The sequence below is a fragment of the Alligator mississippiensis genome, chromosome 8, assembly GCF_030867095.1.
Source record: "Alligator mississippiensis isolate rAllMis1 chromosome 8, rAllMis1, whole genome shotgun sequence".
Taxonomy (NCBI): Eukaryota; Metazoa; Chordata; order Crocodylia; family Alligatoridae; genus Alligator; species Alligator mississippiensis.
The window spans coordinates 51,774,133-51,789,340 of NC_081831.1; the positions used below are offsets into that span (position 1 = coordinate 51,774,133).

Here is a 15,208-nt window from a genome sequence, read left to right on the forward strand (position 1 = left end):
CAAGGATAGCCAGGCAAATAAATTGAAGCAAAACCCTTCCTTCCAAGACTCCTACCTTTTTCAACTGATCAACAGGGTTGGTTTGTTCAGACTGCACAAATTTGCAAGACAGTTATTGTACACTGTTAATCATTAGCTTCTTTCCTGGATGGGGAGCAGAACTCTACTGATCTGCTGGTTTGGAATAGAAACAGCATGGACATGGTTTAGTGAGCACACACAGGTGTTGTCCTTGTGGCATAAGGCCACCTCTGTTTCTCCCCAAGAACTCTGCTCTGTGACAATTTGGCTAGGATGGGCCCTGCAGAGGGTACACACCTTACCCTATCTCTTTAGGTAACCTGAGCTGGATACATTCCTGAGGGAGGGAGGAAACCTGCTCCCTCTGCCTACATGACTGGCATCACATACCTGGGCAAGGGGCTAGGGCTCCCTGGGGAGCTAGGAACTGCCAATCTGCCCAGCAGCTAGTGATGCATTTCAAATTGGTTGGCTGACAGCCAACAGGTGCTGGCTTCCATTGGACCAGGTAAATGAGGTCATAAGGGCTTTATAAGTTAAGGACTGCCCAGGAGGAGAGGGCAGCAGCCATGAGGAAGACTCAGAGAGAGAGAAGAGCTGGACCATCTGAAACTTGCTCTCTCTCTCAAAACTCATGATCAAGGAACTGCCTGCTTCCAGAGGGAATCTCCACCTACCTCTGGATGATACTTGTGAGTAAGATACCTGAGATCTAATTAGATATATATCTTGCAGTAACTCAGATGCATGATCAAAGGCTACCCAGCCATGCCAGTTTGCTATATAGGATTTCTCTGATATTGCTCTACTCTGTACCCTATTCCAACCCTACCCCTTGTAACCAATAAAGTTCTCCTTTGTACCTAGCATGGGAGACTTATTGGGAGTAGGTCTAGATTATGCCTTGGAGTCCCCTTGGTTTGGCTGACTAAAGTCAACCACTACTTGTGCTTCTGACTGAAGGAAGCATCCCAAGTTCTTGAAGTGAATCAAGTACCCTCGAGGGCTGAGGCCTGTGTTTCCCAGGGTGCTTGGAGCCAGAATCAAGCCCATCCCTGGGTGATGGCAGTGTTACCCCCCAGGCTAGTGGGTGTGCTCCAGGAAGGGGGTCAGCCAGATGTGAGGCACCCCCAGGGAGGCACTCGGAGCCTGGAAGGTGGTTGGGCACAGTGAAGGTGGGTGGCTCGATGCAGGGGCACCCCCTACTGGCCCGCCACAATCCTAATCAGATTTATTTTAGGTGAGTAGATTGGCAGTTTTTCTAGCTTAACTTCCCTCTCTCTTCCTGGACCATACAGTGGAAGAAGAAACAAGCCCTCACTTGCACATTAAGTCCAGATTCAATGTGTATTCATATTTGGGTCAGATAAGCATGGTGGGGTTTTGTTTTGTTTTTTTATTTGGAGTCTTGATAATGTTTTGAGTGATTTCATATGAAGCCTTAATTGGCCATAAAAACCTATTTCATATGAAAAATAGCCCCAATTCCACTTTCAAATCCCTCTAATATCTTTCATTGTTCTTTTTGTCCTCCCTTCCCTCCATCCTCTTCCTATATTTCTCTACACCATTTCAAAACCTTCTGTCTCATCTTTTAGTATATGCATGCTTTGTTTTGATTTTATTGCATATTGAAATCAACTAAACTCTTTTTCAAAATGCTCAACCTTTCAAAATCATTTTCTTTCAGCCACTCTGTGAGAAAAGAAATGTGCCCTTTAATGGTGAGATGATTTGCTAAATGTCATAAAATTATTTGGGAAATTCTACTGAATGTTCTTCTTGAGAATAAAAGGGCACTAAGGGTCAGCAAAAGGCTGATAATACATGTTTCAGCTATGTAAGGCTCTTATAATAGAAAACTTGGAATTCAATCAAAAATAGATTGCAGATAATACTCTTATTATATAAAGTACAAAGTTAAAAGGGGGTTACAGTGCTTGCAATAATCCCTCTTACTTGTGAAATTTAGGAGCATTATAAACCCTTAACAATTTGTGACAGATGTGCCATGCTAGTGGCTTTGGTCCATTTAGAGTAAACTTTCAAAAAAGCTTTCTTTTTTATCGTTTCCTTACTGCTAGTGGATTATTTTTGTTTCTTAAGTCCTATCTCTGAGTGTCATTTACAGAATTTTGAAACACTCATGTGTAATTAAAAGATCACTTTAGCCTAGACATGTAATTAAGTAAAATCAAGTGCTGCTTTATTATACAATAATCATGTATTCTTCTTGGTTGTGCATATTTATGAAATATTTTCTTAATATACTTTCATGATGTATATACTAACAATTTATTTTAGTGTTAACCATGGAAAGTACAAGTTTCTGCAAACAATATGCTATTAATGTTCAGTGCGACTGTTTAATAAAAACTGCTGCACTCAATAAGTTATATTTTTGGAAATTCTGCAATATATTAAGAACACAGGATTGTCTTTTTTTTAGTGCTGGATTGTAAAAATAATATAAGGTTTAGAATAATGCATTTGTGTAGCTCTGTAATACCCCAGATGGATAGAGAGAAATTCTGGGTAGTTTTTAGGTGATACATGTGAGAAGTGTCCTTTTCCTGCTGCATCCCATGGCATATTTTCTGTTTCACCATGGACTCTCACCTTTCTTTGATTCTGTAGAATTCTGTCCCAGTAGAACTGTTATGATGACTGCAAAAGGAGAATCACTCAGGGTACCTATAGATGTACAGGGCTCTGCTGTACCTCATGGCACTTTACATAAAGTGTCATGAGTTAGAGCTGCTCCCACCCCCTCCCCAAACCAACAGATGTTAGAGGGCAGGGGGAGAAAGCAAGCAGCACAGACCTGCCAGCTGCTTTAGAATAGCCATAGCTAAGGGTGGGCAGGATGGAATGGAGCTCCTTTGCCTTGCGCTCCCCCACCCTAGCTACTGTGCCAGAAGTATTGGGGAGAGCTGGGCCATGCCCACAAAGGGAGGGAGGTTCCCTTCCCCCATGCCTCACCCAGGCCTCTTGACAGCAGCAGCACAAAGCTGTTAGCTCACAGGACTAGCTCGCAGGAACTGGGCTCAGTTCCCCCCAATACCCCAGCTGGGGTAGTTGGATTGGGCCCACAAGGTGATGAGGCTCCCTGTACCCACCCCTAGCTCTGGCCATTCAAAAGCAGCCAGCAGTTCCATGCTGCCATTTGCCCTACCTCCCCCTCTCCCACTGACAGCTCCAGCTCAATTCAAAAAATCAATCCTGGAGGGAGCACAAGCTCCCTGAAGTGCTCTGCTTCAGAGTGTGTTGATATAATACTTCATTTGAACTGGGTTAATTTTTCATGCAATGGGCCATTTTAAAAGCACTCTTCAGCCATGCATGTGTGTTAAGTCATGGCTGTAGAGCACTTTTAGGGTTCCAATTGCACAAAAAATGTCATTTGTATAAACAATCTCAATTCTGTGTCATCATTACCCCTACCCAAGATCTCATAAACTCTCCTTAGGGTCTAGGGTCTTCAGAGTTTTGAGGATTTATTCTAGTCTTACTTATTTCTGACAATGTAGAAGTCATTCTCGTGTGGTAGCATCTCCTACCAACACTAATGCAAAGCAGCACCAATTCCCAAAGGGTGAGTGTTGATCATATTTTGGATAGGGCAGAGGACAATAAAGGATCATGCTATCCTTACTCGGATAAACTCTCCTTGATTGCAATGAGTTAGGAAGGTAGGCTTAAGCAATAAAGCATCAGACTGTAAATAAATCATGTTTTTTCTTTTAAACACACTGCACAGAAAGAAATAAGGACTTGTCTTGTGTAACAGAACAAGACAGCAGAATGGTAGGTTTAATTTACAGTATCTGACTGTGGGTAATATCTAGTTCCTGACAGATGAATTGTCTCATAAGTCAGGGGTATGAAACTCTCCCTGCCCTCTAGGCCAGGTCCAGATCATGGGGCTTCTAACAGGCCAGAGCCAGACTTAGTGGAAGCAGGGCCAGTGGTGGTGGGGTAAGCAGTGCTGTGCTGATACAGCCCTTACTTGCCCTGCTGCTGCCAATGCCCAATGGCCTGATTTCTGCAGCAGGCCCTACCCCACAGTTGATCTGCCTCCAAATTCCCTAACCAACCAGGAGCTCAGAGACTGAAGGAAATGACCCCATGGGCAGAATCTGGCCTACAGTCTGTATTTTTTTATGTCCTGTTCTAGGTCAGTTTGTAAGAGATCATTGTACCTGCTCTTTCTTCTAGAAAAATACAATGAGCAGACTGCTCAATAGAACGAGCAGACTAGAACCTAGAACACTGATAACTCAGACATCTTTAAGGACTCTATTTTCAGGAATATATATCTTCCTGGTGTACTTAATTTATTTTTAATAAATACTTAATACACTTTTTTGGTGATTAGTGCAATTCAAATCACTCCTGTTTAATTCTGATTTTTCTTATATCACTCCCTTATAGACCTTGAACTCACCTGTGTTTTTTGAAGGGATCCCTTATTTACTGTATGTAACCAGTCTTTCATACCTAGACAGGAGCATGTACTTCTCAGATAAGGCTCATAGGAACCAAACAGTAAGACCTTCCACCTCTATTTTATGGCCCCTGTTCTTGCTTCCATAGTTCTCTGTGGAATCTGTGGTGTCACACATACAATACTTTATCTGACAGCTAATCGTAGCACTGTGCATTATAAATTGGTTCCAGCCCAAATTAAAGACATATTAATGGTGGAAAAAAGTGCTTTCTCTCCCTCCTTCTTTATATGTGTATGCATCAAATAGAAAGCAGAGAAAATAATCCTCAACAAATGTTGGCAAAATGTTTGAAATTACTCAGGAATTTCTTCTGTGAAATCTCCTCCCTGTATGCATAGTTCAGAAACAGTGCTCATGGTAAATAGACTCAGATATTGTACTCTCAGACTGCAGGCTTTTGGGGTACAGAGCATAGATTCCATTAGTTGTTGTTTCCAGAACTGAGCAAAATTAGCCCTGATCCCTTCTTCCCACAATCCAAATAAAATAATACAATTCCAGAAAAGAACTCTAAAGTATGCTTCTAACAGAAATGTATGCTCTATTTCAGCTCTGTCAGTTTAGGTTAATCAGAAGGAGATAAGGAAGTGGTAGGAAACCCCACCTTTTTATCAGTTTATTTTGCTGCTTTAGCACACTACAGCTCATCACTATAACAATTACTTCTCTGTCTCTTGAAAATAATTTTCATTTAAATGTGCTACCTTCTGGTCAGCATTACACCAGACATATCATTAGCCTGGACAAATGGTGCAGCCTGTATTTTGTCCAAGTCAGTGTAATATTCAGCATGACAGGTATCCAACAAACAATGGAAGAAAATAGTAGGGAGAGAACTGCCTGAGACTTTCTCACTACACTAGACAGAAACCCACTAAAACAAATTAGCTCTCCCTAGAGGCAGCCTATTTAGCATGGCAGTGCTATACCAAATGAATTTATTTTGAACAGGGAGCTGAATTATTTTTAAATGAGAATTTGATGAAGAAGGACTCCAGCTGTCACGTATTTTATTGATGTTACTGCTAAAGGATTGCATTGGGTGTCAAAGCCTTTTAATTCTAGGTCAGTTTAATCTACTTGGAACTGCAAGATTTCTGCACACCAGATACTGTACTTTTACTTATGATTTCTGCGGGGTAGAACTATATACTACCCATGGGACTATCTTGGGGAGACTGCCAAGGTTGTCATCCTAGAGGCAATAAACCTTCTCTCATGTGCAATTAGGGAATGACCTGGTGCTGACTGACTAACCCTGCCAGTTATGCTTCACTGAGGAGTAACTTATCAAATGTCACTTTTTAGCCTGAAAAGCAGAATTCCTTAATTCTCCTTAGGACTAGGAGCTGCTGCAAAAGTCATTTGTGTCCTTCAGTAAAGAGTCTGCTAGAAGTCACAGATAGGAAAAATAACTGAATCTCATGAGATTTCTATGGCTTCATTCTTCGGTTGCAAAACCGAGTGTTCCTTGCTCAGTTGGCCAAACAGCTGCCAAACTTAGGTGCTGCTTGGATGAGAAATCAGTGACTGTTAGATTCCCACACCTTTCTCACTAGGTGTCTTGGGCATCACTCTCTCTTTCTGCAGTTGTTGTACTGCACAGAGTAGTTTCATTTGAGTCCCTTTATTTTAGTGAGGTCAGTGATCAATGTTCCCTCTAAGGTTTAGCACCTGGGAGTGTGCAGGTATCTCAGTGTGCCTACCCCTCTCCCCTTCTACATCAGCCTGTGGCTGGGTTGGGGCGGGTGGCAAGTGGCCCGGCAGGAAGCCAGCCAGTGGCAGTGGGGGGAGCATCAGCACCCCCTTGCTACTTCACTTGGCCTGGGGGCCATGGCCCCCTACCACCTCCCTGTTGGTACACCACTGTTTGTGCAGCATTAAAAAGTTGTTGTGCGGCATGATTTTTTATTGTGCATGGCTGTGCACATGTGCAGCTTAGAGGGAACACTATCTGTGATCATTTTTGCCACCAAGGCTCCTAATGGTGGGCCATTAACACATCATTCATAAATTACCTACTAAACTCCTTGCCTAAAAAATAGTATATGAACATTGTTTGTGTCAATATGTCATTGGGCTACAAGCTTCATACAACAATTAGTAAATTATTCTGGCTCAGTAGAAAGAGGCAGTTAGCACTGTCAGTCTAAAGGTAGGGCAGAGTGGTTCCTGACAAAGTAGGATATTGCCTATGAAAACTTATGCATGTGTGTGGGTGTACACACAAGTTTTCTTTATCTTCACAGTGAGTGAAGTATGTTCAGCTTTCAGCAGTGGGACTATGTGGTGCTGGATATGAAAGACAATGTTCAGGTAATCATCGTATTATAGATAATGAAATCTGTCTGCAGAGCCACTATTTTTTCTACAGCCTCTGGATGGATGTAGATATTTTGGATTGAATGGATACTTCTGAGTGTATCTTGCCTAACACAATGGAGTCATTATCTTGATTGGGGTTTCTGCCTCTTGACTTCAGCAAAAACTAACTCCTGTTAACAAAGGTTTCTCTAATTGCAAAAGCAGGGGCTGAGATTTTGGGAGTGATGTCTATGGGTATGCATTGCAAGAGAAAATAATGCGAAAGCCACTAGTTTGCAAAATGATGCAGTGGTGAGGGTACTCTGAGCACAAGCAGAGAGAGTGGAGAGCTGTTTGCTTCACTTGGGCTTCAGAGAAAAGAAACACTTCTTGCTTCTGTTTTGTGAAGGGAATTGGACTTTTTCTACATTCTCTGTGGGTAAACAGGACTGTATCAAAGATAAGATCCATAACTGATTTCTCCTAACAGAAAAACACTGTGCAAAGCAACAAATACTGGTAATTGCTCTGACTAAAAGACCAGTTTCTTCAACCATGAAGGGCATTCAATAGGCCTGTGTGAAGCAGTCAATTTGGATCTGGAGATTTGGTGCTGATTTGGACATTCAGACATAGACTAAATAGGCAGCAGTCCTCGACCATGCTGGACACAGTTGCCTCCAGCTGGTAAGTCTGTTGTGGTGGGTGGAGCGGGGAGGGAAGGGGCATAGGGGGCCAGATCAATGCCTCCTCAGCAAGGGAGGGATTGGGGCTGGGGCTGGGATAAGCAGGTCACAGGGGCAAGCGCTTACACCTGGACTGGGGTGGAGCTGGTGGCAGGGGCTATGGGGAATGTTAGGTTGGCTGCAGCCCCCCCCATAGCCCCCACTTCACTGCGCTTTGAAGGGAGGGCAGAGCCAGGGCTGCAGTCCAGGCTGTGACAGGAACTAGTCACCTAGAACATAGCCTGCCCCAGCTTGCCCCACACAGATCCAGGGGCACACGCTGGCTCCCATTCCCTCCCAGACTGGTGGCGAGAGCCACCAGAGAAGCCACCAGACCAATGGTGCACAGTGGCACACAATGGCAGGAGCCGCCCTCCCCGAATTCTGCACCCCGTCACCTCAGCTGGACAGCTTGTCCCAGCCCCAGCCTCAATCCCTCCCTCACTGTGGAGGCATTGATCTCCCCTGCATGCTCCTTCCCTCCCACCTCTGCCCATCACAACAGACCTATCAGTTGAAGGCAGCTGTGTCCAGCGTGGTCGAGGACTGCTGCCTGTTTAGTCTATGGCCAAATCTCTGAATCATCGCTGAATCTCTCTGAATTGATTTGGAGGCTTCCAAATCAATTCAGACCTTTTAATGCATCTCCTGATTCAATTTGGAGATTCAGCCACTGAATTGGGCCAAATCTTCTCCAAACTGAATCAGCTACCAAAGCTTCGCACAGCCCTAGCATTCAGTATGGCATAATGGGATGGGACTTTGCCCCTTTTTTCTCCCAACAGGAGGACTCATAATCTTGACAAGTGACAAGTTAACTCTCTTGAACACCTGGCACATAGTGCTAAGGATGAGCTAAATGCTTTCAATTGGTGGGCAGCTTCTACACACTGCCAAAAGTGTAATGCTTTTAGTGGAAGTCAGTTGGGAACAATCTGCTAACTAGCAGGCTAGAAGTTTGAGAGATCTACAAGTGCAATGGGTGAAAGCTGTAAGTGGTAATAATTACATGCTAATTACCTCCCTTAAGCAACTGGCCACCAACTGGTCTGACTTACATAAAAGAAACAATCAAGGCACACACTTGTTTTCAGAGCATGTAGAAAGAAAAGATCTCTAGCACAAGTTGGAGCCCAGTGTTTGTTCCGTTTTCTTCTGACTGGAGAAGTGCAGGGGAAGACTTTGCTCTAATAGAGTGATCAGAAATCAATCAAACAGAGAGGCTGTAACTTGAAAAAAAACCTTTTGTTTTTATTGGCTCCACCATTCTCCAAATTAGTAACTCCAGCAGAACAGAAGCCTTCAAAAGCTCTTGTGCTTATTCATTTGCCACTGGCTAACCTGCTGTGTTAAAATCCCAAATGAACAGCTGAAGGGGTAAGGCTCTAACAGTTGCAAATGCATTGTAAAACAAATTGATGCTTTGAGTCTGTGACTTCCTGAGTTTTGGTGTTTTCTTGCAGAACTGGAAAACATCAGTCATATTCCTCCCCCAGACACTTCACATTGTAGGCTTCTTGGGGTGTAATATCCTCCCTCAAACATTCTGGTCTTTTCAGTTTTTGAATATATGTTTGTGGCTTTAGAAAAGCTTTCTTTGTTTTACCTCTAATAATTGTTTAATAGAGAAATAAGGAACAATGTTCTCACAGGCATGCACAGCTCCAGGGGCAGTGGATCAAAACTGGGACAGTCTTTCAAAAGGGAGTAATAAGGATTTAAAACCATAAATGTGAATGGTCTCAAATAAAGAAGCTTAGTGGTAGTTTGAAAATGTGACCTTCTCTTACCCCTGACTTTCAATTCTGTTCCCTAATAAAAGCTGACATTGTAAAGGAATGTGGGTTTCAAAAAATGATTCTGTCCCTGAAAATGTCATGCAGCTGAGCTGTATCCACACATGGCTTTGTGCTATGTTATGTCAGGTTAGGTCACATCACGTGCTGTGACTTGACCTGCAGTAACCCAGTGTGGCTTGATACATATGCTTCATTGCCTTGCTAGTTTACAATAATACTGTTTTTTGTTTTTTGGGTTTTTTTCTCAGGGGCAGCTCAAAGTTAAAATTGCCCTGCAACTGAGTGTATTTTTTTGTTTTTTTTTCCAGCAGCTATGCACTGCTGTTAGGAATTCTATTGCTCTGATCAGGAGCAGTTGGGTACAAATTACATATGAAAGAGAAGGTAAAATGGCAAGTAAAGGAGAAAAAAAAATCTAGATATGGACAGCCTATTTAGATCACTAGTTAGACGTTACTTTCATTCCCCTGACTTCATAGAAAAATGCAGAGGAAAACCCTACTCATTACAGGGTTCTGTGGTAGTTAAGGTTTTTGTAGAACTTATTTTGAGCAGAGCATTAAAACAGCATAACAATTACTATCATCAGGTAGGTACAGGAATCAGTCATTTTCACTTGGGCGTGAATAGGATTAGTAATTGCAGAAATGACTGTACAGTAGTAAGTATAAGCCTGTAAGAAGGAGAGATCTTTAAACAATAATAAACAGAATTGGATACCAAGTAGCTTGTGATTCAGTATTGTTAATCATTGTTTCTCTTCCCTTTTTTTCTGACTCATTTCCTGAACATCCAGGGTGCTCATTAGTATGTTAGAGAATAAGGTTGCTTCCATAAAGGAAGCATGTGTTATTATATATAAATTAAAAAAAAAAAAAAAACCTGGCTGTTGTTGTTGTCTGTTTTAACTAAGCAAAATTATATTTAATTCCTTCCTCTTCTCCATTAACCTCTTTATTTTCTGATGCTTGACAGCTTGTTCTTCTGCAAGCCAGGGAATAGTATATATTTCCATATGAGTACTAATAGCTAGATTTTTAAATGTATTTAGGTGCTAGTAAATGAAGATCCCACTAGATTTTTCAGGAGCTGCTGGATGCTGGGACTCCCACTGAAACTGATGGCGAAAATAGCAAAGTAGTACTCTTGTCTGAATCACTTACAGAATATTTGTTCTGAAATCTTTGCTACCAAGTCAATTCTCCTTTTCATGCAATCTTCTGAAAATGGATGGGCTACCTTTCAGAACATAAACAGGTCGTAATGTAAACATTTGAAGGGCTTTTTTTAAATCAAATTTTTGTTTCAAAACAGAATGCTCATTAAATTAAAATGCTACTTTTTAAAGAGTTAAGTAAAATATATTTTCTGGTACTTCCCAAAAGTGGTAGAGGTTTGCTAAATCCAAACAGAATGTTAAACCTTCTCATTTGGAGAACTTTGATAGTCCTTTGAATAAGCTTTCAAACACCTTGAAAAGTTCTGTTGTAATTAAAAAATGATCAGAAAGGGGGGAATTTGGATTGTGGGGGGGGGAAATACTTTGGAATATCAAACATTTTATTTTAAAGCTGTTGAAGAGGATAATTTAATTAATGTTTTTCTCTGTAGTAATTAAGGTTATCCTCTTCAGCAATTGAGGTTGCTTCTGTAATATAGCAGCACCAGCATTTTCAGTATCTCTGTCTCTGGAGGAATAATATTAGGGTTTCTTTAGGGCTAGACTCTTCCTTGTCTTACGAATGGCATCATTTTTTCAGTTTCAGTAATAGAGAAAATCAGTTTGATCAGAACCATTACCTCTGATCACAAAATGCAGATTTATTTTACAGACAACGTAAGTTAACGCTGCAAGGAGGTATATCACTGTCATATTTTGCATATTTTAAGGACCCGTGAATACTGATACTCATACTGGATTTAGGGGAAAATGTAAGCATTTATAATCTTAAAAGATCAGAGAAAATTGTAAACACTTGACACAGAACACATTTTAATCTTAAACCTGAAGTAGCATGAAAAAATCATGTTTTGCAAAACAAAAAATACTACACAATATCATATTTTTTTTTTTATAAAAAAGCACAGACTTTTCATTTGATGGAGAGAAGAAAACATGGTGAGAGATTCAGATGCTACTTAATTTTAACCTGTGTAAAACTAGTTTAAATGTCTTCATTTACACCTACCTGAGATGTATTTTAATCTTATTTTGAACATAATTTTGAATTCCCATATGTATTATTTTTATGCTTATTATAGAATACCAGAATCATAGAATTGTAGCCCCAGAAGGGACCTGTAAGATCATCATGCCCAGTCCCCTGCCATGGGCAGGAAGTTACTGGGTACAGACAAGCACAGCAAGGTACCTGTCCAGCCTCCTTTTGAACACTTCCAAGGATGGTGACTGCACCACTTCTGCTGGGAGTGTGTTCCAGATTCTGGTGACCCTTACAGAGAAGAAGTTCTTCCTTATATCTAGCCTGAACTGGTTCTCATTCTTCCTTGAGGAGCCTTCCTGAAGAGTTGCTCACCTAAATCTTGGTGTTCACTTTGGTGAACTTATAGGTGGCTATCAAGTCACCTCTCAGCCTTCTCTTACTCAAACTTAAGAGGATCAATTCCCCAAGTCTCTCCTTGTAGAGACTATCCTCCATGCCCTTGACCATGCGGGTGGGTAGTCTTTGTACTCTCTCGAGCTTATCCATGTCTTTCTTGAAGTGTGTTGCCCAGAACTGGACACAGTACTCCAGCTGAGGCCTCACCAGTGCCAAATAGAGAGGGAGGGACACTTCCCTGGCTCTACTGGACACACATCAGCTGATGCACACCAGGGTTCTATTTGCTTTAATGGCAACCTTATTGCACTTCTGGCTCATATTCATCTTCTGGTCAGCTGTAACCACAGGTCTTGCTCAGATACTGTGCCAGCCAGTGGACCACCACCCATAGTGTTGTTGTAGTGAGGGTTCTTCCTACCCAGATAAAGGACTTTGCACTTATCCCTGTTAAACCTCATCTGATTCTGTTTTGCCCATGAGTCTATGGGTATGTGCTATAAGCTTTCTATGTAAGCTGTATGATACCTTTGTTGGTAATTACCTTACTTCTAAGAAACAATTCCAGTAGTCTACTTGCATTATAAAATCATATTCCTAGAAATGATGGTCATTAGATCTGAACATTGACAGATATATAGTCTGCTATCTATAGGACTGCCATTATGAATTGTCTTTCTGTAAATGGAACTGTTGTCTTGTCCCCTTGAATCACATTTTCCCCCTCCCAACCAAAGTTTAGGTAAAACAAAAATGTGAAAGAATATTGTTCACTGAACAGAATGAATGCATGCCCATAAGAGCAATTCACACATGGATTTTTGCCCCCCATCTGTTCACCATTCATTAAAAAAATATTTTTAACAAATTCAGCAGAACTGAGAAAATCAGTTTATATGTGTATGTTTTTTCTTTAAATGAAATTGAAGTAAATGTTGAGGAAAACTTCTCTCCTCAACATCATTCTTTGTTGAGGATAGAAGAAGCTTCAACCGCCATAAACTTCTTAGGGTTTTATAGATAAGAAATTGGTGAAACAGCTGATACAAATTCATAACACATTCTTGTATTGTAGTTGAAAAGATTTGATCCAGCTCTCATGTTCACGGTATGTTTAAATGAGAACAATACCAGCAACATCTTATGGAGCCCTTGTATACTTGACTAGACTGCAGATCCTGAGTTTGGGTATATACAACTAGTATATTTAGATTGACCTAACCAAGGTTAGGTCAGTCAGAGTGGCCAGGCATGCAGGTGTTGGCAGTGGGCTTAGGATGTCTGATCTAATGTTAGTTCATTGCAGAGGTGAATTTTTTTTAGATTGGCCTAGGTTAATACTATATAAAATGGGTTAGCCCTGCTCAACAAACACCTGCACATGTTCACAGCACAACCCTGGGGCTAAAAAAGCTAAATTATTCACCTTAGTGGGGCTCAACTTTTCCTACTTCTGTCCCCAATCCTGACTAAGCTATTTTTAGCCCCTCTAACTACCTCTGCAGACCCACCAGCCCCTCCTTTGGACACACCAGTACAACCTATGGCCCTGCCAGCCCTTCCCCCTGCTCCAGCTCTGTGAGTTATTTATCTTGGGCTACCCAAAGTAAGCCACCTAAACTTAAACTGGGTCCTGAAAACAGTTGCTTATATCCTTTCTGTATAGAGCTTGAGCACATCTAGGTGGGGCAATTTTTCCTTCTTATTCTTGTGCCTCAAAGAATAAGCTGAGGCATCTGTTTTGTTATGATCTCATCCTTCCTTCTCAAGCTATAGGACATTTCAGGGCTGGGCTTACAGAGACGTTCTCAGTTCTTTTATTCCCTTGAGAAAAGATAGTTGAAAAAATACAACCAGTGCAGAATACTACAGTTTGGGGTGAGTTGTCTGTAGCACAAAAAAAATACCCTTTGTAGATTGAAAGGTATTGCTGGTACTTATAGCAGAAAGAACCATAGCATAAAAATGACAGAAAATACTTGAGAAACATGTAAAGCATTTTATATTTTCAGAAACTCTCAAGTACATAAGACATTAGAAATGTAAGGCACAAACTCTCAATAATAGACTTAATTGCAAGAGAATAGACATTCATCTTATTTGCTTTCCTCTATTGGTATTTTATTCCATTTTCACTCATTTACTTAGTTTTATTCAAATAAGTCCTTTCAGGATACAAAATTCATATAACTGTCATCTTTTAAAAATACATAGGAATCTGTCGTCTTTCCATTATTCTTGTTTTCCTATTTAATAATTCAAAACTTCCTGTTCAAACCACTTGTAGCTCACTCTTTCAGAAAAAAAGCATGGGAAATGGGTAGGATTTGTTGGGGGTTTGAGGTATGCAAACTTAGCCTCTGAGGTCCAGTGGACAGAATTGATTACTTGAGGCCTAGGTTCTTCACAACAATTGATTTTAGTCTTCTTCAAGCTTTAAATCTTCATACTGTTCTCAAATCAAAGGGTATCTCACAAGAAGATCACTACTATAAATAGACTGTAAAGGTTTACCAATAATTGTAATTACCCCAGTGAATTCTAGTAGTCTTCAATAGCTCTAGGAGTTTCCTTATGGGAACCAATTGGAAACCAGTTAAGATGATGATGATGTGTGTGTGAAGATTTCACTGTGATGGGAAGCAGAATAGGAACATGGTAGGCATGTCAGTATATTAAGTATAATATACTTTCTCCATGAGATTCTGTTAGGTAAATTGACAGCCTACGCTACTTGATATTTCTAAGGTGTTACAAGCATATGCAGGATAAAGTCAAACTGAAACCTTTGTGCTTTGCTTTTTTGGCTACATTTTCTTTTTATTTCACATTTGCTTTGCTTTCCATTACATTAGTTCTTCACATTTGGAGTACAGGATTTAGATTATATTATGTCTGCTCATTTTTATGTTTGGCTTAATTTTGGACTTGTAGATTTACTTAAGAAACAATGTAACACTTCTTTGTGATCTCTGGGGTAGATAAAATAGATTTCAATATACAAAACAAAAGAAGAAAAGTCCAAAATATAATACCAGGGATTTGGAATAATTAAGAATATCCAAAGAATAACTATGTAGCTAGTTCTAAGATACGTAGTCTTAGACAGTAAAAAAAAAAAAAAAAATCAGGTAAACAACTAGTCAAGATGTTAAATTGTATGCAAGTTACCTACCTTTCCTAATATGTGCTGTCTGTTCCTTTGTTCCTTTATTAATACTTCTATAAAGGTTTTCTCAAATAACTTCAATTTATCATGAAAGGCTGCAACTTTTTCTCCAACAGTT

At 40.6% G+C, this 15,208-nt stretch overlaps 1 long non-coding RNA gene across 1 annotated transcript in view; it reads left to right on the top strand.

Moving 5' to 3' along the window:
- The first annotated feature begins 590 nt into the window (after positions 1 to 590).
- Positions 591 to 15,208, top strand: part of LOC132252150 (uncharacterized) — a 66,573-nt gene continuing 51,955 nt past the window's right edge. The window contains exon 1 of the long non-coding RNA XR_009463952.1: positions 591 to 713. This is a non-coding gene — a long non-coding RNA (uncharacterized LOC132252150). The remainder of the gene's footprint in view (positions 714 to 15,208) is intronic.